We start from the raw sequence: 24,904 nt of genomic DNA on the forward strand, positions 1-24,904 counted from the left end.
AGGCTGCCCTCTCTCACCCATGCTTTATATCTTAGGTCTGGAGCCCATAGCTATTTACTTTAGAAAGCAGTTTTTTGACGCAGGCATAAGGATAGGCGGGGTGGACCACATTGTTTCTTTATATGCCGATGATGTGCTTATATATGTCAACAACCCTCTTCTTAATGTGCCAACAATGATGGAAGTCCTTGACAATTATGCGAAGGTCTCGGGCATACAATTCAGCAAAACCAAGTCCTGCTTGTTTCCGCTAGCGGGACTAAAAGGTCGGTCTGCTGAAGAACTTCCTTCGGTGGGCATAAATTGGCAAACTACTTCATTCCGTTACCTCGGGATCCAGATAATGCACACCCCAGAGCTAATGCATGAATGTAACACGAGGGCGGCACTCCCGGGACTACGTAAATCCATGGGATTCTGGGCTAAGCTACCTCTATCAATGATGGGTAGGGCCTCTATAGTTAAAATGATTGTTCTTCCTAGATTCTTATATGGGTTCCAAAATGTGCACTTCTACATCACTAAACCCTTCTTTCCATTACTTGATGCAATAATCCGGGACTTTTTATGGGGAAGTGGTAGACACCGGGTTGCCCTATCCACATTGGTTCTACCATACAAACAAGGTGGAATTCAACTACCGAATCTAGAGAAATATTACCTTGCTGCCCAGCTGGGCTTTGTAACTAAATGGTTAGCAGACGAGACCACGTCTGAAACTCCCCTGCTACAGGACATGATATCTCCGGTAAGAATGAAAGAACTGATTTGGGCCCCCCAAAACCTGCTACGCAATGCACCCTTTTTGGTGACCCTGGGTAGGAAAATATGGCATAGAACCAAGTTGGTTATGCAACTAAAGCAGCCATACTCCCCGGAAATGCCAATAATCTCGGGGCAGGGCAAGGCCGATACCGATCTGCATAATATCAGACTCTGGGAAAGGAAAGGGGTATACACCTGGGGTGATCTATATGCTGAGGGAACCTTCCGGGAATTCCCCATGTTACAAGCGGAAGATGGTATTCCCTCTGGCCAATACCTTTGGTACCAGAAGATTCGAAAAATAGCACGAATAAAATGGGTAACCTGGCCAGAGGAACCGGAAATGGACCCCTTCATAACACTACTATATAATCTCGGAGAAGGCGGGAGGGTGGTGTCCCAAATATACGGTCACCTAACCGACACTCCTAACCCCCGGAGTGCAGTACTTAGGTCTAAGTGGGAAACGGACATGGGACTGGAGGTGTCAGATAAGGAATGGGATAGAGCACTGGCGTTCCCTAGGGAGGTCTCTAGAAACCACAGATTTCGATTGATCCAGATAAATGTATTATACCGCACCTACCTAACCCCAAGCAAATTGGCTATATTCAACAATTCTACACAACCGAACTGCACCTGGTGTGGGACTGATAATGCAAACCTGATCCATATGCTCTGGAACTGCACCAAAACTCAGACCCTCTAGTCAAAAATAAAGCAAACGTGCGAAAAGGCGGGTTTGACCAGGTATACATGGACTCCGCATGAATGCCTTTTGGGTACCTACCCCAGACTAGCTAAATTCAAGCATTCAGTTAAACTGATGGACTTAGTGTGCATATTGGCAAAAAGAACTATGGCCATGTCATGGAAAAAGCCCACAGGTCCGATCTTCACGGTATGGCATAAAGAACTTGAGAAATGGGCGAACGCCGAAACAAGGGCCTGGGAGGATAGTGTAGCCAGATCTTCCGAAGACTCGAGTATGGCACTAACTGCATGGAAAGACACCATGGTAAAACTGTTCCACTCTCCAGACGACAAACCTTCTTGAATAACTCGCCGGGGCGAATCGCTGGTCCATGCAGCCAACTAAGTTACCTGGAACTAAACCACCACGGCCCAAGAAGGCTCCTGAATTGGTTTTGCCCCCCCCCACAACCCAAACATCCACCCTGTCGGAGACCAGTAGAACATTGTTCAAGACGACTCAGGAGACGGTTAATGTTAATTTGTTGTTTGTAGTTACTGTTTAATATGTTGCTGTACTATGTGGAAAATTTGCTCATTTGATATTGACAGATGCACCCGCTGATGGTGTTGTTTTGTTACCCTAACTAAATGCCAATAAACAAATTTCAAAAAAAATAAAATAAAGGTGACACACTGTTTCTCTCCTCTTATCAAGGCAGAGAGGAGACTCTGACCCAATCGGCTGTCAAAGGGGCGAGTTTATGCTAAACCAGCACACACACCCCTCTACCACAGCATAAATAGAGACAGCTCACCACTCAAAAAGACACACAGATTCACCCACTATCCCGATACTGGCGGAGCACCCTGCTGCAGAACTCTCCATCTTCCTTGCTCCAGACTCCAGAAACTTGGCAAAGCAGAAACCCATTGCATAGCTGAACCATTTTCAGCTAGGCCTCAATTCCAGAACCAGATCCCCACAAACCTAAGGGGAAGCATCAAAATACAGCCGGGCTGTGCTGTACTGCTTTCCTGCTGAAAATTATCATCATTAGAACCAAGAGGGGCAGATCCAATCCAGTCCTGTGCCGTGCTGTGACCAGAGCCACTGCAGATCCAGTCCAGTCCTGTGCCGTGCTGTGACCAGAGTGCCTTGCTGATTGCAGATCCAATCTGATGTGCCCAGCTGTTTGTCTGAAAACCAGATCCGATCCCATTCCCTGACCAGAATTCCTGACGGTTCTGTTTAAAAACATATCTAGTGAGTATCTATAGATATAACTGTCACTAGCATATGTACCTTGCTTAGTTAATCCCCATCTTAAACCCATCCTATCTTGTATTCAGAACTGCATTGTTAGGAGTACTTTTGAATTGTCTGAACTCTCTATCCTATCCGTCCTATCTTCCTCCTGTTTTAGTATTGCTAAAACTCTCTTTGTGCTGTTCTTTTCTCATCTGAATAAGGCGAGTCCTTGGCATGCAGTCATTCTGATCAAGTGGCTGTGTTTCTGTGAGGTATTCGTTGTATTCATAGTCATCCTCTAGTGTAAGAAATCCTTTTGTCATTTTAAAAGTGGATCCCTGTTTTACATTCTTGCACATATCTTGAAAAAACGATCTCCACTAAAATGTCCATAACTTCCTCAGTTTTTGTGCTAGAAACTAAATTACAATTGCTGCTTGTAGCCAACATCCACAGCTTTAAACCACATGCCAAATCCATATGGTTCTCCCGTTAACGTTAAGTTTGCTGTGAATTTAGTTTTTGGAAAATTGACACGTGTAAAACTGCTTTTGATTGCTTCCGACTTGAAGTGGCTCCCATAAGAATTTACAGCAATTTCAGCAATTTTGACCCTATTAGTGTTTTTACCCAATCCCTTCTCAAGATAACTTGAACAACCATTCTGACAGCTTGACAGTCAATTCTGTTTCCCCTTGTGTTTGAAAGGGGGAAAGTGGGACTGATATTTTGTTTGAATTCTGCCATTCTTGAATATCTTCTCTCGCCTCCTATCTCTTTACATTGCCTATTGGGGGGTTGAGGGGTGTGCAGGGGGAACCTTTAACCACAGTGCAATCTGATTTGAACACACACAAAAGTATTTTCTGTGCTGAATTGTTTTGCTCACTTTTACTCCTTGTGTATTAAAGAGATTATTCATTGTTACATCACCCCATTGGTGATTATTGTCTACCCATTAAAACATAATGTGATTGAATTGTAAATACATAAATATTTTAACTTTGCAAACCAGCCTGATTCCTGGTTCAGTGTGACCGGGGGGGGGGGAGGGCGGGGGTTCCAGGAGAGGGGCATGATATGAGTGGTATATCGTTCAGAATAAAGAACATTTAGACAAAAATAAATAAGGATTTCAGTTGTGCATTACATGCTAGACGGTGACTTGGGTGTGTGCCGGATTGAAATCACTTACAAGGTCTCCAACAGGGCCTGCTAAACACAATTTACTATTTTGGGGACTATAGTTTGAAATTAAATATGATTGGAAAAAAATGTATGGTGTTCGGGGAAAAGGGTGAAACCTTGTAGCTTGTTTTTAAATGAACATAGATATGAGGGGCCTGTCATTTTTATTTGAGTCTACTCTTCTCAAAGAGTGGTGCTTGGGTCAATCATTTTAAGAAGACAGTTGAAAGGGCATAATTAAGGATTAAATGGGTTTTTACATTGTTATTTCAGTTTTGAGGCATTCTGATTGGATGAGTGCCTGGAGGTATATAAGGCAAAGGTCTGTTCCATGATTTCTATGGCAGCTAAATCTAGGGTGGTTCAAACTGTCATGTCCTGGAGGGGTTGCAAAATAAATTCCTGTGCCAAATAGCACGTCTCCTTGCAGATACACCCGATAGCGCCTGTGATTAATCCCAGGTATTGCCACTGCTTCCATGGGGAAGTTCCTTCCATGAGGCCAGGAAGGGTGTCTCCTAGCCGATAGTCACCTGTGGGTGGTACTCACCGGAAGGATCTCATGGGGAGGGAACCCCCCCCATGGGACCAGTGATGACTATCGTAGGAGAATGCAGTATCCCTCACATGTCCACCTCTTACCGTCGCCTCCACTCTTCCCCCTTCCTGTTATCCTCCACCATGGATTTTTGTAAAATTACCCCAACTTCCAATACTGAGAAGAGGAAGAGCAGGGAGGACTCGCCAAGACATTGACCAACGCTGTCCCCCTCTACCTCATAAGTACCCTATATTGCCTACATATACCCCTTATATTTCCAGATGTTTCTGTAAGGTAGGAGGTAAGGTTCCCTTAACCAGTACTGAGACAAGGAGGAGGAGGTATCAAAGAGTAAAGAATGCAGGATCAGAAATACTGACAAGGGACTTGACATGCATTGCCAACCAAGAAGTATAAAAACAGGAAGAACTCCATCAATAGACACAGCGAATCAACAGAGAAGAGAGCCCAGCCCGGGAAGTTCAGAGTGCTAATTCTGAGGAAGCCAAAAACAACCAGCTTTCTAAGCCGGTATGCGAGATAGAGGGACTGTTGCACCAATGGTCCGGAGATACTCCCAAACATAGTGGGAAGACGAAGGGCGGTGACCTCGCTGCATGGCAGTGGGAAAAGGAATCCTGCGGAAGCAACAAGCAACCTGTGTGTGAATCAAAACAGCTAGTGACTGAGGAACCGCAAGAAAAGTCTCTCCAGGAAACCCAGGGGACACAAAGGAGACACCATGCCCGAAAGGCAGAGATGAGACAGTCTCAGTCCAGGAAGCAAGGACTGGAGAACCATCTGCTCGAGGCAATCTACGGGTGTGCCTGAAACTGGGAGGTTGCTGTGCAGAGGCGAAATGCTCCCGGAACGGTGCAGAAATTAGCAGCAAAACAAGATACAAAGATGTCCCCGATGACTGCCGAAATATCCAAAAGAAGTCTGGTTGCCCCGAAGACGCGAACCCGGAGAACAAGTTTTGCGGGCCGGGAGCGAGGGGCTGTAGGTCCGAGGAAGCCAGGAAACAAACATGTAAATCTGAATAGAAGGGTAGCTGACCCTAAAAGTACTGTGCAAGTCTGGGACCCACACCCAAATAAAAGTAAAGTAGTAAGAAAGACAGTCTGGGACCTTACAAGACAAACTTACGAAAAAGATACAACTGCTTGGCAGGAGAGTAAACCAAGCTAGGATAAAGCCACATGGCGAGTCTGGGAACCGTACCCAAGTAGAAGCTTACAAATACGAGGGTCTGGGACCCTACGAGAAAGCAGAGCATATGAGAGAAAAGCAAAGGCATGCCAGGAGAGGAAACCAAGCGGGAAAAAAGCTGTGTTGCGAGTCTGGGTCCAACACACATTTTAACAACAAAGCCTGAGAGGACCAGGGGAGGAGAAGTCACCAGCCCCTGGTGGGAGTGGGCAGTCTGCTAAACTAAGAAAGAGGAACTACTCTCTTAGCATTTTGAAAGGCTTGAAATTAAAGAGCAACCAGGGGTAAGGAGTACATTCTCCTGGTGTGTAAGGGCATTGTAAGGAAACCTCAGGAAGGAAGTCATTCCTCCAGATGGTGGAGTCCTGTAAATGTTTGCAGACACTTGAAAGATAGGAAAATCTGGAGAGGGAAGCAATTTATCCAGGTATTGTGTTTTGTTGAACACCTGAAAGAGACAGAGGAAGGGAAAAGTTTCAAAGCCAATAGGAAGGAGGCATCCCCTTGGTCCTTTCATTTGGAATTTTTGTTGTACACAGATTTGAACTTTGTTTTATTTGTCACTTATATAGCGCCCTTTCCCCATTTGTATGTCCTCAGTGTGTTTTGTGGTTGGAACACCCTCGGTGACCGTAGTCCATGTGCAGGAGATTCTATGAGTTTAAAATAAAGATGCTTGTGTGCATTTTTGCCGGGCTAGGCTCCAGTGAAAGAAATCATCTATGACACATCTTCCGAAGGAGAGTCCTACACACTTAATTCTCAAGTTGTTAGTGTGAGGGTCGGAAATAGGATTATCAACACAACGGTGGACTTTTTACTTTCGACATCCTGACTGGCCCATTAGTTCATTTTTTTGCCTTAGGGAAAAAATAGGCCTTTTCCCAAACCTGTTTTCTTCAACATAAATGTTTATAGCCGCCAAAACTGTACCACCTGTGGTCGATCACCTAACTTCTGCACCCTTAAATGCCTTATGAGCTGAATTGGGAATGTTCCGTTTGAAGGTGTTGGGCCAGTTAAGATTTGTAACTTATTTTTTAAAAGCACATCACAGATTTTCTGCTAATAATAAAGTGAATTTCAGTTTAAGCGTGATCGAAGCCTCCCCATGTAAAGAAAAAGACTTGTGGTATGGGGGTTGTAAGGCACTAGCCATTTAGATAGGGGTGGGGAAATAACTAAATTTGGCACATTAGTTAAACTCAAAAGATCGGGAGAGAGGTAGATGTCGAAAATATAGGGGGCTGCCCTCCTTGGCATTAAATACAGACTTACATACACATATAAGATGGCAAGGAGAAATCTGTGAGACGAGATCCCCAGAATTCAGTGGGCTGATGTGAATGGTACGTTTAAATTTATCCACCCCTCAATAGATTAAGAAGGGTTTCGAGGAGGAAGCACAAAAGGTGCCCACAAAATAGGAGTCGAAGATTTGGTTCATTTTCTGTTAATGTTTCATCATTTCTCTGTCTTGCGTAAAAAAACGTGGACATGCATGGGAGCTATGTTTTATATAATTAATTGTAATGATCAGGGTTTGATATATAGCTTGTCTGAATAGGTTAAAACTGCTTTTTTATTTTTGGCGTGTTCACTGTGCATTTTATAAAAATTTGATACACATTTCTAAATATTGCTAACTTAATGGAGACATATGATTAAATACAAATGTAGTAATACTGGTCATTACTTGGTAGGCTTTAAAGATTACTTCACTGGGGCTTTGGAGGTTACCTTCTAAGAATAATTGTTGGCATGAAACGGCAAATAGTGCATTTTTAAGCTCATGAGGCCTGCAACATTGGTGAAAAAGTGGTTACGAGTAAAGATAACACTTCTCTGAAGGATTTTGAGCATCTTTTCTATGCCCAAAAGGGGTTTTACACAAGACTTAGTGGGAACCATTGGTCAAAACATTGAGCATTTGATAACCCCCTCATAGAAGGGTGTGGTGGTGTTAACTAAGTATTTGGATCAATTAACTGGCTTTTAAATTTAAACCGAACAGTAACTTAATTGAATTTGAATGTAGGGAAAATTAATTATGGGAAATGTGGCATGCATTTACATCATCTGCCCGTTAGCCATGTGCCAGATGGGCAGAGTATCAAACTATGACAATTTTTCCACTAGGAGACTATGGGCCTCATCACAACCTTGACGGTATCCCGGTGGTAAATCCGCTGGGATACCTAGCATTACCGGAACTCTGTCCGGTGCCATTTGCGCCAGAATACGAGTTGTGGTAATGCGGTTACTTTCCATCTTTTCAAGAGTCCATAGGACTCTATTGGGCAGCAAACTTCCAACTTTCCACCCAAACTCAGGATTGGGCAGAGCGATAATGCAGCGGTAATAGCGTTACTGCCGCAATTTAGCCGCTCTGCCCAACCCCTGATGAGGCCCAATATTATAACAAATATAGGTAACACTAACATTAATATTGCCGACAAATATGATGCATTGTGGCATCAAACACAAACCACAAATATTTAATAAAGCAAAGCTGGGTATGCATGTCCATTATGCTCCTACTAGCTGTACCAAAGGAACAGAATGTGACAATTTTCTCCAGGACACAAAGATGGTACAATTATTTTACTCATTGATACATTGATCACAGGGTTTTCACAATGACACTGCTATAATGGCATTTTCTGAAAAATAACGTGCAAGTTGTCAACAAACCCAAATCTTGCATGTATAAAAATAAGCTAGCTGGAACCACAGAAGGCTCATTGGCCAACATTCTCACACAGTCCAGTACCCTGTACAGGCTATATTGCTACTGAGGTCTCATCCCTTCATCACCTCTTCTAGGCCGCCACACCATGGCCAAGAGCAACTGGTGAGCAACAATTTAGGGTGCCGCGAGCAACATGTTGGCTTTGACCTTTCCTTTCTGCAACCTCAGAATCTGCAAAGTAGAACTAGTGATATATAAATGCCAATACTGTCTTTGTGAATGAAGTCACCTACGGGTGTAGGAAGTGTGTAAAAACCATATCCAAAGAGTATCCACTAACTTGTGCTGATTCTGGAAAAGTATTTTAAAGTAGATTTGATTGTTACATATCCTGTTTAAAGAACACCTATTTAAAAATGGAGGTTACATAAATAATTATTTACAACTGAAACCTTGAGTATAAGTGTTACTTGTATTTGCAAATTTCATTGTTACAGCTCATATTTACGCCTCATGAGATGGGCCTGGCTGCTCAGTCACACTACCAACTTGTGTAGTGCAGACCTAAACCAAAACGGTGGGTAACCTAATACCAAGCAGATAAGTGTTGTGTAGCCTCACACAGTGTTCTACATCAATTCTTACCTAACAATCTCTCATAGCATAATGTTTTAGGATGGATGCTAAGTATCCCTCCATCCTTAAGAACTGTAGTTACTCGAAGATAAAGAAAGACTCTCAAGGGGAACTCGAAGGGTTCCCAGTAACACTGCCCATAAGGAGCTATGTGCTGCAACAGTTAAACACAGTTGCCTTAAAAGATATATGGAGGAAAGTACACTCCAAACACCCCATAGTAAAGGTAAAACACAGAACAGAGTTCCAAAAGGTAGAGCAAATAAGAATGAATGAGTGGAAAAAGATTCCACTCATTCAGGATAGAATGAAAAAAAAAGTGCTGGGGGTCTCACTAGGAAAGGGGATGAAGGATACAAATGTAAAATCTCCCCAACAAACCTTACCTTGATTCGGTTTGACTAACCTCTGAGTATCCCTGTTACCTAGAACTAGGCAGGCCTTCTATGATCTGTCCACCATTCCAGATTGCAGAAATCCATCTTCATCTTAACAGCGAGGTGACCCAGGGACGTCATTTGGGGGTCGCAACTGCGACCCCTGGGGACTCCCTTGCGACCCCAACTTAAAAAAAAAGTTATTTGCAAAAAAATGAAAAATAATCAGATGCTCCTGGTGTAGCGTGCCTCCCGCGGTGTGGGGGGCTCTGCCACACCAGGTCTGGTGGGTCCCTGGCCCAGTCCTATGGGTGAAGGCTGGGCCGGGGAGGCACTCGGGGGTTGGAGCTGACCGTGACATGTGGCACCAACCCCTTTTCCCTCAGCTTTCTTGCAGCTCACATACAGGAACTAGGAAGCTCTCGCAGCGTCCTGGTTCCTGTTTGTGAGCAGTACAGAGGAGCCCAGGGGGCCTGGAAAGTCGGACCAAAGCTGCAAGAAGAAGGTAAGAAGGCTTTTATTTTTGTAATATGTGTGTTTTGCATGTGTGAAGTGAGTCTCGGATGTATGTATATGAATGGTGGGTGAATGAGAAGCGACGTGATCTGTGTTTTTGAAATATTCTGGGTGGGTGTGCGCCTATGTAGAGAATGCAATGAGTGGATGTAACAGAATGTGTGTGTGAGTGACTGGTGGGTGAATGAGTATGAATGTGAAGGTGTGTTTTTGAATGTTCCAGGCGGCGCAGGAGGTGCCTGTGTAAGAGAAGGTGCGAGTGACCGACTGGTGAGTGAATGAGCATGTGGTAGTGTCTGTTTGGATGTTCTTGATGGGGTTTGGTGTGTGCATGTGTGGTGAATCCAGTGTGAGCGAGTGCGAGAGGAGATATGGCTGGGTGACTGTTGGGTGAAAGTGGATGCATGTGTGTGTAAGTGCCTGGGAGACTGGGGATCACCAGCGTTTTTGCCACATCCTTTATTGATTTCACAGTGGCATGACTTTATTAACTGAGCATCTATGATGAATCAAGCAAAATAAGTGGGTCTAGACTGGCTTACATTGGAACCAGTTTGGACAGGTTTTCAATTGTGACATGTCACTTTTAATGGCCAAACCAACGGGAGTATGTACGTACTTAGGGGTACTGGCATTTATTGGCATAGCCAGTTTTGTACCCAGTGCCAGTAATACTATAGAAAAACATCTTAAAGCGAACATAAGTATTGTCTTATATGGGAATAAGAGCATATGTTGGTGGAGCCAGTATGGAAACGAATGGGCACAGCCAACATACAAATGTTTTTTTATACTGGCATATATTGCAGGGACCGGCATGATAATACATTGGGAAATGCCCAGTGCACTTTTGGTGACTTGCATCTATTGTACTTTTTTTTAATGATTTACCTTACAAAACCGATTGTTGGCCTTTTACCCTCAGTTGACCTTTTACCCACATTTTCCCACAAAGTGTGCAGTGTAATGCACCATTTGAACCCATTATTCAAAACATTCACTCTAGGCAGGGAGAAGAATGCAACCCGTCCCCAACCCATTTTCATCAGTATGGGCTCCCTCGCTATGCTCAGTCGCAATCACATACTTGTGGCAAATATTTCCACCCTCCAAAAAAACAACTCACTGGTGGCTGGTATATTTGTGGACCAGGCACCGCCCCCTTCTCTCTATGTTACATTAAAGATTTAAGCTTGATTGAATAACATTTACTTCTTTCACTTGCAGTAGTGCATGCCTCTACAGCGGCATAATCATCATGGACACTGCGCACACGTGCTGGTCCGGACCGACACGGGGTGTGGTGTGCCTTGTGATTTCTTAAGGAGCTTAGGGGTGCTCCACAACATGGCACGAAAAGAAGCTTCCAAATTTTGTGCTACGCCATTGGGAACCAGTGGGTCTGACAAAGGGGTAGTGTGCAGTGCGTGCCTTGAAGTCTGCCAGTGAGTCCCCGGGTGAGAAGCAACTAGTGGGTGTTTTCAATTTAAAATATCTATGTGGTGCTTTGAATGTGTGTGTGCAGCAATGATATTAAATGCTGTTTTTTTTTAAAGTCCTATGGCACCCAGTATTAAGCTTAGATAATAAAAACTATGGGGGGGTCTTGGGTATATTGAAAGAACCTTTCCCAGGCATTATACTCCAGCAAAGATAACATTATCAGGTGCATTCCCCTTGGTGCACGCAGACCAGTCTAACAGGTTTCTTTGTAGTGGTAGCTGAATCATATATACATTTATAACCAAGGAATTTTGTTGATACCAAATCCTGGTGAATGATTTTACTTTCAGGCCTTGCTCGTGCTGCATTTTTCTCCTGGTTAAACAACAGCGCACGCCTCCTCAGGTCAGTGCTTTTTTGGCTTCTTTAACAAAGCAACGCCACAGATAACGTACTTCTGTGTCCATTGATCTATAGATGTTCCAATAAACTTCCTGTAGCCTGCATTACAGATTTCGGTTACCCTGTTAGAAATACTGCATTATGTATGTATTAATAGACCCCACATTGAATCTGGAAAATGGCATTCCCCAAATGTGTAATCGTGGACAAATTACGCCTCCCTCTGTGCCTCGGTTCTCATATATAGCTGAAATGAGATCACCTGGAATCACGGGTGCTAGTTGCATCTTAAAAATCTGAAGGTCGTTTGCCACCACTTCTGGTGATGTCACTTAGGGGTGGGGTCAAATTACATCACTTCCGGTGACGTAAGTAAGTGTGTGTGTGTGTGTGTGTGTGTGTGTGTAAGTGTGTGTGTGTGTGTGTAAGTGTGTGTGTGTGTAAGTATGTGTGTGTGTAAGTGTGTGAGTGTGAGTGTGTGAGTGTGAGTGTGTGAGTGTGTGTGATGTCACTTCCGCTACTCCTGTTCTAGCTAGATAGAAGCCATGGCTCTACCACTTTTTTTGTTCTACTTTTGTACAGCCTGTGGCTGTTGAGGTCCTTTAATCAATTTAGTCAGACAGTCCCAGCGCAGTTCCCCTTTCACCGAGTACCACTTTTGGTTGAGATGTTGGAATTGGAGACTCTCAGCCACCCCAAGCACAAATACAGGCAGCTATAAGTGGACCATACATCTTTGATAATTTGCCTACTTCGACCCCTGGAGATACAGAGATTACAGCCGACAAACTACTCTGCCTTAAGAAAAAGGGTTTTCGTACAGAAATCCACGGTCACCTGATGATCCAATATCTTAAAGCCAATTCTATATGCATAGGACGGCAAATACAGACAGCTCCGGTGGTCGTCAAAGAGGACAAGGAATATAAAATTCAATTTAGCCAGATCGCAACCAAGTGCAGTCGCATCATGATGATCTTAACTATCAACACATCTGAAAGATTGACAAACCAGGCAAGCCAAGAACTTGAGTTACAAGAAGCAGCTTTTTTGACACTCTAATCACTAAAGCACGTGAGAAATTGACTTTGGTAATAAGGAAATTGAGGATTTTAGGAATTTCAACTTGACAAAGAAATCCAACAAATTGAAGAGTGACATCTCCAATTTTGTGAAGGAACAGGTGTAACCCTAATTAGCAGCAGATTACAGGGCACCTAACAATTATTTTAGGGGGTCCTCCAATCAACAATACAATAAAGGATGGATGACTTTTTCTCCGATACCAGCAACTCCTCAGGGATAAATCTACACATACAAATCAACCTTCCACCTCTTCATCCTCATTCTCTGGACGGGGTGGTTTTTTTAGGAAGACAGACCGACCTGGCCGGAACATGATAAATGAGTATGTAAGTTGTCTGCAGACGTTCACCACCCAACAACAGGGATACCCACGTTAATGCCCCCTATCTTCAATTTGTCAGAGCATTCCTTAACCAATGCTGAAAATAAAATCTTAACTAAGGGCCTTGGCTTTGTGCCCACTCAGACACACTGTCTGAACTCATTACAGATAGAATTAAGGCAATTCTTTAGATAGGTGTGTTTACGGGCATTTTTCATGGACAAAGAGGACAGACTTGTTACATCCATTACCAACCTAAGACCTCAATCAAACTTCATCCCAAGAGACAACGAAATTCCGGTCAATGGTACTACGGGAACTCCCAAAATGAATAAAGGAAAACCCGAATCTCACTCTACATCATAATTAGACACTCCAAGAAAGACGCATTGAAAAGCTTATCTGCCAACAGTAACATTGTAATCAAACCGGCCGACAAAGGCGGGGGGCACGTAATTCTGGACAAAGAACAATATATCAGCATGGTTCTGGCCCTTATTGATAACCCTGAACATTATGAGAGGATGGGAACAGACCCTATGGCACGGTTGAGAAGTCAACGTCAAGCCTTGTTCACAAGGGCCTTGGAGTGTGGGTTTTTGTCCAAAGAAGAGGCTGAATATCTAACACCCTAAGACTGCCGGATTCCGGCCATGTATGCTTTACCATAGATCCATAAAAATGCAAATAATCCCCCCAGGAAACCCATTGTCTCGCTATGTGGTTCAATCTTACAACCAGTCTGTAAATATGTGGAATTTTTCCTACATCAATTCACAGAAGGGGCGCCATCCTTTCTCACAGACACCAGAGCAGCCATGAATGTCTTCGAGGTCAGTCCTTTGATGACACCAAAGATCTATTAGTTTCCTTGGACATTGCTGCTTTATATACGAACAGTCCTCAAGATAAAGCACTGGCTATAAAAATCAAGTTGGATAATCTACCAATGGCACATTTAGTACCATCTGACTTTATATTGGAACACCTGTACATAGCTCTATGCAATAACCTTTGAGTTTAATCATGAACTCTTCCTGTAGAAACGCAGAGTGGCTATGGGGGCGTCCTTTGCCCCTTCAGTAGCCAACATTTACATGGCGAATTTTGAAGAACAGTTCATCTAGAACAACCACCCTTTCTTACATCAGATTAGAAAATGGAGACGATATATAGATGATGTTTTCTTCATCTGGCAAGGTGATGTACAAGATCTAGGTCACTATCGAATGGTTGAACCAACGACATTCTCTCTTTTTTTTAAACTCTATTTTTCAACAAATTATGAAAGCATTTCATCAAGAAAATATACACTGTAGGTCATTGCTACCATCAATTTCCACATTCAACCATATAATCAAATATTACAGCTGGAAAACAAACATTATCTACCAAAAATCTAATCTATAGTATAACGATAAAGGTATTACCCAAATTGTTCGTTTACACGTTTACAATTGTTCGAATGAACAATTGAATGAATTTAAAGGGTCACAATTGATATATATATATATATATATATATATATATAGGTTTTGGGGGGTTTGGCATTGGGTGGGGGATTCCCCCCCACATATATGGTACAATTGACCTTTACAATTCGGTCAATTGTGAAAAGGTCAATTGTCATTCGAGCAGTTGTAAAACGAACAATTCGTATACAACCACGATAAAACCAACATAAACGCAAGACACAAGACAAACGCTTAACTCTACGACAGACCCCCCCCCTTTACAATTTCACTAAATGTCCTATATCAACGCTCTAGTCTGACATTACTGATAAAGTTAATTAAAGGGTCCCCACAGTTCCCCATACATTTACTCCCTATGTTGTCTATGAAACATTATCTTCTCAAAGCCTGAAAGAATTTTAACATCCCCAAGCCAGTCTTCCACACATGTTTTTTTCCTTGTTTTCCACACATTTAGTATTTGTCTAGTTGCAATTAAGAGAACTTTGTTAATCCAACCTAATGTTGTCAAATCAATATTTCTGCCAAATTTCGGTGACTGTAGAATCACTGCCAATGAATTCCGTGGGAATGTAATATTCTAAATCATGTCAATCCTATCCAACACATCATTCCAAAAAACCATTACCCTAACAAAGTCCCACAACATGTGCAGCAATGTACCATTTTCTGACAACCCAACATTTTGCACTTTCATTTAAATCCAACGCATTCATTCGCACTGGGGTCCAATAAAGGCACCCCAATATTATTTGATGAATTTAACAAATTCAAATCAGCATTTGCCCTAATAGGAAATTTCCAAAGATGCTCCCACTCATTTACTGAGATTCCTGCCCAATTCTTCAGACTAGGCCTGTCCCATGAGACCATCAGATGACTCTCCAATGGCATGAGTTTTAAAAAGCTGGATACCTTCTGTGGCATTGCAGCAAGTAAGTTATATATCTCAGGTTTCTGCATCATCAGTTCATCTAACATCTGTTGCCGTTCAGATATCAATTTCTCCAAAGCTTTACATCTTCCAAGTTCCCCTCTATTCAGGGCAAACTTATCCACCAAACACTCAAAGGATACCATTCCCCCATTACCCTAAAGGTCCCCTAATAACAATGGACCTATATTAATCCAACTCCTCTAATTCAATATTTAATTATTTATCTGCAAAGAGTATAAACTCCCTACATTAAATGGTTCCAACTTTCGCATTTCTATTGGCGCCCATAATGGTACAGACCACATCAAAATAGTTAACCGATTTCTATAACAAAAATCCTCCACGGTAGTTCTCAAGTATAGGCTATCCAAATCCCTCATCCTGGACACTTCGAACCATGATATATCGAGGTGTTTTAGGCTTTTTCCTCACACCCCACAAACATTCCTGAAATATTTCATCTATACGTCCAAGGATTTTTTTTGTAAATCGAAAAAGGGAGTAACTGTATGATATATAAAACTTTTGGTAACAGCATCATTTTGATAGCATTTGTCTTTGCCCAGAACCTCAATGTAATCCGTCTCCATTTTTTAATATCCCTCCGAAGAATTCCTATTATCTTATCCACATTGTATTCAACCATTCTCTTCATATCTAGAATAAGATATATCTCTAAGTATTTCACACTTACATTTTCCCCACTTGCAGTTCCAACTCATCAATTGATTGCATATCGGGGTGTGCCTAACGGGAAATACTACTGTTTTCTCCAAATTAATCTTGCAACCTGATTCCCACCTATTCAATCAAGCACATCAAGATATGACCTCCTTCCTCTGGATGACTTAGAATAATTGTGACATCTGCACAGGCTAGAACTTTAATTTCTTTGTCTCCCACCCTTAAAACTTTAAGAATTTGTTTCTGTAGAATATAAGCTAGCAGGGGCTCTAGCGCCAAATTAAAAAGAAAAGGAGACAATGGGCAGCCTTACCTTGTGCCTCTGAACAATTGAAATGATGCTGACAATTCTTCATTCACCCAGACTCTAGTAATTATATCTGATTGCAGTACCCCAATAGCTTTAATAAACAAAAGTCCAAATCCCATTTTCAGGCAGGTGTAATTTTAAAATGTCCAATTCACTCTGTCAAAAGCATTTTGGCATCTAAAAAGATTCATATAATTTCCCCAACCTCTGAGTCTGGCAGATCAAAGATATCTAAAAGCGTTCTAATATTATCATAACCATATCATTGCCACAAAAACCCTACCTGCGTTCTATCAATTATTTCCCCCATATATTTATCCAATCTATTAGCTAAAAACTTAGTGAAAATCTTCACATCTAAATTGAGTAGTGATATAGGGCGGTAATTACTGCATTTAGATGCATCTCGCCCAGACTTAGGGATTACTGTAATGATAGCTTCTTTCATTGAAGGACATAAAATTCCTTCTACCAGAAAGCGATTATGCAAATCACATACTTCTGGAACTAATTGAATATCAAATCATTTATAAAATTCAACCAGTAGACCGTCTATTCCCGGAGATTTCCCAACCTTCAATTCACTAATTGCTATTAACATGTCTGAGACAACAATTGGGGCATCTAATAAATACCTACTGTCATCAGTTAGACAAGGAATATCAATTTTTCCAAATAAATCCGCTAATTCATGTTCCTGTGGGATAAGTTTATCAGCATATAAATCAGCATAAAAAAAGAACGGAAACAATCGCTTATTTCTTTCCTTTTAACTACATCTCCTAAGCAATTATCAATTTTTTGAACATATGACCTTTCTGAGAAACTTTTAAGTTTATTTGCCAACAACCTACCTTCCCAATCTCCTTCCCAATATCGTTGTTCCATATAGAATATTCCATTTTCAACCTGAGCATCGATCTCATATTTCAAAGCTTCTTTTATTTTATTCAACCTGATTTAATCTTTTTAGGCTTTTGCTAGAGCATACATGCTTTGCAAGTTTGAGCTATAATTCAAGTTCATTTAACCTTACCTTACCTTTCCCTCCCTCCCTCCCTCCTTGCTCTAGCAGTCCAATTGATCAATTCCCCTCCGAATCGAAGCATTAAAGGAGTCCCAGACCATCAGACTATCAGATGGTTCTTTATTCTCTCTGAAATAGTTAGTTATCAAACTACTAAAAGACTTTAAAGCACTTTTCTCTTTCAGAAAAAATGTTTTAAGTCACCATCTAGAAAAACTGTGTCTACCCGGATTAAGAATACATTTTATTTCTACTAATGAGTGATCAGAGACATTCTGTTCTCACTTATTTGCCTCCACCACTGTTTCAACTAGCCTGTCAGAAACAAGGATGTAATCAATTCTAGAGAAAGAATTGTGTGCTGGGGAATAAAACGAGAAATCTTTCCCCTTGATGGAAGTTCCTCCAAATGTCAACCAAGTCAAATAAATCTAGAAATTCTTTACTTGATTTTTGTCCTGTGAAAGGGCATGTCGAGGACCCATCTATTGTATAATCCAGTATACAATTAAAGTCTCCCTCTAAGATCACTGATTCACCTCTCATATCCTGCAACAGCTTAACTAAGGATTCAAACAAGTTTCCCACTCCACCTCATGGACCATATATAGAACCTAATGTATTCATTTTACCATCTTTACCATCTTATCTCAAATCAACCAATATAGCACGTCCCTCCCCATCCATAATCACTATCTATACACATGCCCAATCCCTTTCTAAATAAGATCCCTACCCCTCTTGACTTTGAAGAGTGACAATTTAACAGTATTTTTGTGTACTTTGAATTAGTAAGTTCTCTGTACCTCTGACCAGCTGTTTCTCCAGCAAGAAGGCTACATCAACCTTTTCTCTCCAAAGTTTAGATAACACTTTCTTTTTTTTGGGACAATTCAACCCTTTCACGTTCCAGGTACACAGTGGTAACAACCCCATCTTACAGGAGATTTCCAAAACTTTGTAGTATTCATTTTTAAGCTTTGCCGTATATCCGGTATAATGTCATCATGAATGTTATGATAATTTTTAAGTCACTGCAACAGTATGACACTTCCTATCACATATCCAGACCCTGTCTAGTGATATAACAAACTAGAGTATAATTAATCTTAACTTCCCCTCCTAATGACAGCACAAATAAATATATGATAGTCGTGATTGAAAAGAATCCGCCAAAAGTCACTCAAATAAAAGCCTATTATATACATTACATGTGTTGTTCCCAACTAAACCCGCAGAAACCTGTGCCCCATTTTAGAGGTGTTACACTATTCTTCCTATCTTCATTGATTGCCCTATATAACTTATTCATCCAACATATTTTTCCCTCAAAACGTATAACCACCCCATTAATAATGCATCTAAAATTTTATACGATCCCTAAATTATTAAAGGCTCCCTTATATTTGCTAGGTCTTAATCTAAAATTTAATTGCATACACATCTATAGGCTACTAGAAGAACTGCTTTGGTTAGTTAAGAGAATTGTTTTATTAACCTAAAACTCCATATTCCATATATTTGTGACATGCCATATTTAAAATAGCCACTCTGTTCGCCTTACATCTTGCGACAATTGATCAGATAACCATGCAAATTGTTTAATAACCTAACAGTGCAATTCCCAGTGAAAGTTAATATTAAGTCAACTTCCCCCATCCGATTGTACATTTAACTCAACCCGCTCATTCTCTCCGTCTTTTCTCAACTGCTTTCATCCGATCATTATGAAACTAGCTTGAAATTATACCGAGTACGACCACTCCATGGCTTCAAAATTCTCATCCATGACACATCTATAATGTATATATCAGTTCAGTTCAAATGTTAAAGGAAAAAAAAGAACTAACTAGGGATACAATACCACAAATGCCCACAAACGCCCCAGTTGATACTAGACCTGTAGATTATGCATATATCATTCAGCCACTTAGGTTACATATTTCTGCATTGGTTATATTGATGTTCCTAGAGATTGGATTACTATGGAACTATTCCCACTATAGCACATTATCTCCATCACAATAGGTTTATAAAGAGGACTATGATCCAACTCAGACGTGAGTATTTGCCATTAACCCCAAACATATTTTGTGTAAAAAAAGAAACTGCTATTGTCTTGCATAACCCATACTTTAAAATGATGTGTCAATCATCTCCACGCATAAACATATATCCCATGAGTTCCTCCAATAGCAGATCAGAGGATGGCCAATCCGTGGACATGCTGGATATAAATAAATATCTTCACAGAAAGCCACAAAAAGACGACAGCAATACAGAAAGCAATTGTCGATCCCATCATAAACCATAAGGCATCTATGCTCCTTTCCCCAATTCTATGAATTGTTAAACTAGCAATTGTATGTAATCCAAAGTCCTCTTCTAGAACTGCATTTTTTCCATAGTCCCTCTCTTGCATGGCATTGTACTTGTGTAACCACAGATCTCATTTCATTTACCACATTTAACCACACAGCAGTCATATTTTCATCGGCCTCACGCCATTCTCATATGTTACATATAAAATATAAAAGATGAAGCAGAGATAGAAACGAGTAGATCCTTTCACTCTCGCTATATAGTAAATTGTACTAATTCTTTCACAATACGGCCATTAGTAGAGTCAGCGAAGTGTAAAATCTGCCATCCAGTATACATTACTTGGTAACAGTATGCAGCATTGAAAGTTGATGTTAGACAAGATTGTATGCAGTACCCTTTGGGTGCACTACAACAACCCTGACCTCCTGGCAATAGGAACCCAACCTTTGGTATAAGTCTGTACTAATCAGGTTGGTAGCGTGTTGAGCAGCCAGGCTTATCTCAAGAGGGGTCAATGTGAGCTGTAGGGGAGTTACACAGATGCAGTCATAAGTATTCAAATAAACGCTTACACACATGGGATGGCACAGAGACACTTTCTACACCCTCAGGTGACTTAAATAGCTAGGACACTGTGGACATTAATATATCACTGTTGCATTTAGAACAATACTTAGGAGTTTGTCAAAGAGGTTATTAGAATAGAATGAGATCTCACAAATATTCTGAAGCAGATAAGTACTTTTGGTAACCCCCAATACAAAGTTAATTAACCCCTTCCTGGAAGGAAGGCAAAACAACGTGAAGAAGAGTCATTCAGGGAGCCAGGCCAGGCCAAAGTCGATTGGGCAAAAGTCTAGGTGAGCTGAAGCAATTCTTGCAAGTAAAAGTCTTGCACAATGTTTTAGAAGTCTTTGTAGAAAAAAGAAATCAGAGCAGGGTCACAAGCTGATTAGGCTTGTGAGCTAAATAATCTGATATCAACTCTACAGAAGCAAACAAGACAGGTCTTACCCGAGAACAGGTGAGGTTACACAACAAGAGCTAAGTTCTCTTAGACTGTGCAGTACCTTTGGTTAGAAGAAAAACGGTTCCAGCTGGCTTCGGTTCCTGTGCAGTTCTGCAGATCCTGTGTTCCTGGGCCTCAGTCGTGGGGACAAGAGGGAGGCTGTCTAGAGGACTCCTACACTTCAACAGTACAGTCGGCAACAGAAATGGACCAACTTCTATTCATTGGCACTTCACGGTTTCAGCTCCTCGCATCTCAGCAAATAGCACCACCGCAGACTATTGGCTGTTGAGATGGGCTTTCCTTGCATCTGGGGTCCAGCACTCTGTTGAGGTGGCTCAGGCCCGGTCAGTCCTGCTTCCTGGGAGTCCGGAGGATCTTCCTGGAGCTCTTGGCCAACTTAAAAGCAACGCACACAAACTGGTGTTCCTCTCCCTGGCTCTACGGTTTCCAGCAGCAACTGCAGTGGAAATTCAACCAGCTTCAAGAGGATGTCCAGGTAGCTTACTTTGGAGTTGATTAGTCCCACCAACTCAAGGGAAGAAGTCATCCTTACCGTCACGATCCCTGCCCTAAGCCTGGATAGCCAGGCCAGGTGGGCTACTTCTACCCCCATCAGGCCCTCAAGGGCCTTGACATTTGTCCCCAGACTCTCTTGGAGTCAGTCCTGGCACCTTTGGCGCCAGGCTCATATGCTAAAGCAGTAATCAGGGCCCATAAGGGCATTGCGCAACAACATGGATGCCTCCACATGGCTCAGTTCCTAAACTGAACCATGCGGTCTAGCATTTTGGGTGTGGCAGGCCCAGTGATACCTGGGATGCCTGTAGGCTATATAAACCACAGAACATGCTTCGCGTTACTTTGCATTCCAGCAATGTGACGCTCATCGTGTTCTGCAGCATCTTCGAACCTCAAAAATTCTGCACCTGCAAAACAAAGGGACATCGTTATTTTCATCAGCTTACCTGAGATTCCACCGCAGACTGCAATCAGCACCCAAGGACCAGCAAGCTTCTTGGATCTTCGAACCTGCAAAAAGAGAGAAAAGAGACATTAGACATTTACATTAGAGCCGGTAACTTACCTCTCAAGTCGCCCATCGACCAGCACCGCTTAGGAGCCTCTTGCTTAGGTGAACGCTGTGGCCAACGGGAATAAAAGACAACAGGTTAGCAGAAGCACGGCACCATAGCTCTACGTATAGCGCCCACTTACAGCATCGAGGTGCTTCCGAAACACCATCACTTGCCGGTGAGCCCAAATCCAGCCAACGGCCCACAGCGGACTCCCGCACACCTACTGGGAGAGAAAAGACATCATTAGTTCAAAGAAAGGCTTACAGAATAACAGTAATAAGACCTACCTGAGGGACTGAAAGGGGCAGCATCAGTGAAGTAACTCGATTGCAATCCCCCACAGAGGACAACGCGCCCCTGCCAAGAAGGCAGGACGGAGAGCTCGCCAAAGCCCAAAACAAGGAGAGGAAAGGCCCGGGGAGGCGCTGCTGGCATACCGGGTGTTGGGTGGTTATTTCCCCAGTTGCTCAATCTTGAACATTGCCCACCTGTTTTCCAGAAAGAACTCCCCGCTGATAATACCCGGGAGTGACCGAGAAGGACACCAGGGCTCCGGCAGCTGGGTGGCGTCCCTGTGGATACCAGGTGAGCGTAACACTTACAGGGCTTCTCTAGTCGAGGCGGATTTGGAGCGTCAGCACAGCAGCAGGGCTTCACCGGGCAAACCAACGGTCCAGGAGTTGCAGCAGGTGTCTCTTCCAAGTTGTTCTTCGGATTCCTTCGTCCAGTGGTCGACTCTGCCTTTCAAGCCAAAAAGCCTCACATTGTATGCAGCTTTCTCTCATTTATTCCAGACTAGCTCTCAGTCTCCCAGCAGGGTGGCTGTCCTTACCCGACAGCCAGCCGGCCAATCACATAAGAGTGCATTCCTGTATCCTAGGGGACAAAGCACAGGGAGTTTCGGGCACCTCCCTCGCTTCCTGCCCCCGCAAGATACCCTGGAGCCAGAGGCGGGATTCACTCGTAAATCCCGCCAAAGACAAAACAAAGGGACCAAACCTGGTTTGCCGCGCAGAGTAAATCTCAAGAAGGACATTTCCACAAAGAAATGGTGAAAAAAGAAGACCGGCCCATTTTGACAAAAATGGCATCCTTGGGTGCTTTTCTGCAGCTGCGAACACAGCGTGCGGTAAAAAGCACACCACGGTAGTTAAAAGTAAACCACTGCCAATGTAAAGATGATGCCTATGGAGTTTGTCAGACTCCACAACCAAAAGAAACAGTTCAAGTCACATTTAAAAAATACGAGAGTGGGAAAAAAGGTCTCACTCTGTCCAGGTTAAAAATGAAAAGTCCTAAAATCCAGCAACGTTGCTGGGGTTCTCTAAGGTAGAGAGGAATTAGCACATTTCTGAGAATACTCCCCAACAGTTGACTCAAAACTCTTTTAACTCTTTAAACTTCCCCTGCTTCGTCTTCTGCTTTCAGTCACCAAAGGAAATACCACTTAACAGTTAAACAGCTAATTATTTTAGGGCTGGGCTGTTTTTACTGCTTGTGAGGCCAAATTAGTATTTTCTTGCTACAGAACGGTTCCCGAACCTGATGAGGTTGTTGACCATGTAATCTTGCCATCTTTCCCCGTCACCTCACAACTCTTGTGGACCTTCTACGGTATTGAAGATGTGTTGATGACTGTTATGCATGGCTAATATTTTTTTTACAGCTTCTATTTAGGTTTGTATTGTGAGGTTGTTGTAGTTCTCTGAAACCAAAATATGTTTTTTCATTTCAGTTATTAAAGGCCAAAAAAGAATGTGCCTTACGGATTTGTTTGATCCAAACTTTTGTACTAAATGGAAACAGCCGACACCGATTATGTTCCCCCTGAGGTTTTATCTTTGTGTTCTGTCAAAGCAAGGACATCAGTATTTTCTAGTTATCCTGTGAGGTTGGCAGCATTTAGTGCTGGTTCACGTAGCTGCTCGGAACATTTTGGCTAAGCATTGGGTCCAGTGGCCAGACGCCGTTACTATGGAAAGCATTACCTTCAGCAGTGTAAACACCAGGAGTGAAAGAGCCATCGGAACAGATAAGTGAAGTCTTACACGTCCCTCCTAGTTAGCAGGCGTTCAGAAATAGGAGATCAGCAAGGGGTATCATATAATAGATATAACTGATAGCACTCATTTATAGGAAAAACAAATGGTAACCTGAGGAGTTACAGTCCATTTCCTACTGGAATGGACCCTTCCGTTGTTTCACATTGCACCATAGGTAGTGTATTGTGTATAAAGTAAACCAAATCTTTTGACAATCTTTTGACACCAGAGAGCCACATAACAAATTAGTAAATAGGGTATTGGCCGTCAATTACATAGTCACTTTCATGCATGGTTTGTTCCCTCTCTGACGCTCAAACAGTAACGTTCCTGCAGGCACACAGCTTCTTTCCATAGAGTGTAGCTTTCAATGCTGTATACCATACATTCGCCATAAACAAATGCAAATTGCCGTTCATTTCTCTGAATGATTTCTCCAGCCGTGCCTTACCTTACAATCTTCAAGTGTCTCAGATGACACGCTACTAACTCCTTTTTCACACTGCGACCTCCAGATCGCCGAGCCATCGCTTATGTACATAAATCAATCAGGCTATATAAACAGGAGTACGTGACTGCGTAGGAACGTAGGATCACGTAGCAAGAAATTGGGGCTTTCCTCAAACATCTGCAGTTCCGAATAACAAAAGTCAACGAAAAAATGCCAGAGCCGTTTGAAAATAACGGATTTATGCAAGTATGTGACTTAAGTTCAGCGAAAAAAATCAGACACTTAGCCTATAATATTAAGAATTCAAAATGAAGCATAACTATTGCTTAAGAGCCATTCAAGACCATCATTTTTTTTTGCTGTGTAGTTTTTTTGAACTGATGATACTGCCTCCATTGGTTCAATGTCCAAGTCTGACAAAAAGGCTTCTGCATTCTTGT

This window comes from Ambystoma mexicanum, chromosome 10 (genome assembly GCF_040938575.1).
Source record: "Ambystoma mexicanum isolate Mex_15411 chromosome 10, UKY_AmexF1_1, whole genome shotgun sequence".
In the NCBI taxonomy this organism is placed as follows: Eukaryota; Metazoa; Chordata; class Amphibia; order Caudata; family Ambystomatidae; genus Ambystoma; species Ambystoma mexicanum.